Below are 2,248 nucleotides of genomic sequence, written 5' to 3' on the forward strand. Positions count from 1 at the left end.
TAATTTTTAATTGACATTAGGTTCTTTGAGCAAAATAAAAATAATTAAAAATTCTGTTTGTCTACACATAAAAAATCACTTAACTTAAAAAACTTGGCTTTTGCTTTTTTTTTTTTTTTTTTAATCTTCCATTCTTTGGCAGCCCCTTCCAAGATCGTCTGCTTTAAAATATTTATATCATTTACATTTGTCAAATATTTATAAACATAGCAAACAAAATTAAATATTAATTTTAAAAATATACATAAAATGTTTTGAATAGATATGCATATAACTTACTTTTTATTCTGAAATCTAATCAGATATTTTAGTTACATTTGTTTTCATCTTAACAATTGAAGGTAAGTTTTAAATAATATAAAGTTACTAGAGTGTACAATTCAACGGAATTTAATATGTTTATGATGTTGTACAGTAATCTTTTCTCTTTTGTTCCTAAATATTTCTATCCACCAACAGAAATCCCTGTATCTCCTAAAGAGCTACTTCTATTTCCCAGTCCCTGTCAACCAAAAAAAAATAATGATAATATCTATGGGCATTTCTTTTTACCATGTAGTTCATCAGTTTTCAATTCAATATGCCAAACTGACAGAGCTTTAATAATCTTTATTTTTTTTCTACTGTCCAATTACCAGACCCTGTGTCCCCTGGAACAAATCTAGTGAGAGTGTGTGTGCCAGTGAGAAAATTCCATATATTTCAGGTAATGAGGACATCATTCATTTAATTATGTATTTAAAAGATTCTGCTGGGATGATATTCTTGCAGATTATACTGTGTAAGTAATCAGTTTATGTTTTAGTTTTACTGTATACATTTCTCGGTCTGAGAAGAAAATCCTCTTGGTAAAATTTCATGTTTGTTGCTAGGAGACCAAAGGCCTCTTGTGATGTCATAGCTACTCAAATTGAGAACCATCGTAGTGGTCTAGATTACTTTACCTGCTTAGGCCTACTGAAGCAGGTTTTGAAACCTCAGTTTTGAAAACCATGCAGGCTGGAGGAGTAGGTGAGAAGGCAGATGTTTGAGATGGCAGATGTTTCTTCAGAAACTCAAGATGTTTCTCCAAAAGGTAAATCGACTAGTTCAGAAGCTTCCCTTAGGTTTCTGTTGGGTGAACACATATTCTCTGAAGACTCTGACTTAAGGTTAATAATTGAAGGAAATGCTTTTCAGGTTTTGTCACAAGGATTCTTGACAAAAAGTCCAGGTTACACAGTTTGTGTCTCTGAGCTAGATAAGGGTAATGATTTTATTTTTTCAGATCTTTCCCAGAAAACTTTGGAAAATAGTAGAAAGTGACCAGTTCAAGTCCATTTCATGGGATGGGGATGGAACTTACATAGTGATTCATGAAGAACTTTTCAATAAAGAAATTCTGGAAAGAAAAGATCCTTACAGAATATTTAAAGCTGAGAGTATAAAAAGCTTAGTTTGACAGCTCAACTTTTATGGATTCAGTAAAATTCGACAGAATTTTCAAAGATCTGCTTTTCTAGCAGACTTTCTGGAAGAAGAAAAAGAAGTCCCCATTGTAAGCAAGGTATTTAAAACATTTCAGTGGCCACTTTATGTAGAGTATATAGGTAATTTTATTTTGTACATCAGTAAGTATGTTGATACATGCAGTAAGTCTAGATTTTGTAAATTATATAAATATCAAAGTAAAAATTGTTTAAATTTTTGAAATCACTGAGGGCAGCTTCAGCATTAAACTTTCCAGGTTTCAAGAAATTTTTTAACAACTCTGAATCTTACCAATAAACTCCAAATAAATTTACCAAAGCCAATAATGAAATGTTACTATTATTATGTAACATGTTTTTACTTGAGGGCTTAACAATTTGAGTGCATTTCTCCCCAAAAGGCACATTCCTGGAAAGAGTAAACAATGTTCTTGCATCATTTGATGACATTAACTTTGTGTGATAAGACAGAAATCTGAGGGGGGTTTTTTGTGTTATATGTGCTATTGTCACTTTTCTCTTGGTTTAAAATGACACTGAATTACTTTCTCTTTTGCTTTTAGATAAAAGTCTACTATAACCCAAATTTCAAACGTGGCTGTCCTCAACTTTTAGTAAAAATGAAAAGAAAAATTGGGTTTAGAAATGCTTCTCTTGTATCTACTTTATTCACTGAAAGTTTCAACAAGAAGCACTTTAGAGCAGGGGCTGACACAGATAATCATAATTCTGGATTAATTGCTGAAACTAGTGGAGAAGGATCATTTTCAACCTCTACA

At 31.6% G+C, this 2,248-nt stretch overlaps 1 pseudogene; it reads left to right on the top strand.

Annotated features, from left to right (window-relative positions):
- Positions 1–1,032: 1,032 nt before the first annotated feature.
- Positions 1,033–2,248, top strand: part of LOC141583027 (heat shock transcription factor, Y-linked-like) — a 1,366-nt pseudogene continuing 150 nt past the window's right edge.

This window comes from Saimiri boliviensis, chromosome Y (genome assembly GCF_048565385.1).
Source record: "Saimiri boliviensis isolate mSaiBol1 chromosome Y, mSaiBol1.pri, whole genome shotgun sequence".
Classification (NCBI taxonomy): Eukaryota; Metazoa; Chordata; class Mammalia; order Primates; family Cebidae; genus Saimiri; species Saimiri boliviensis.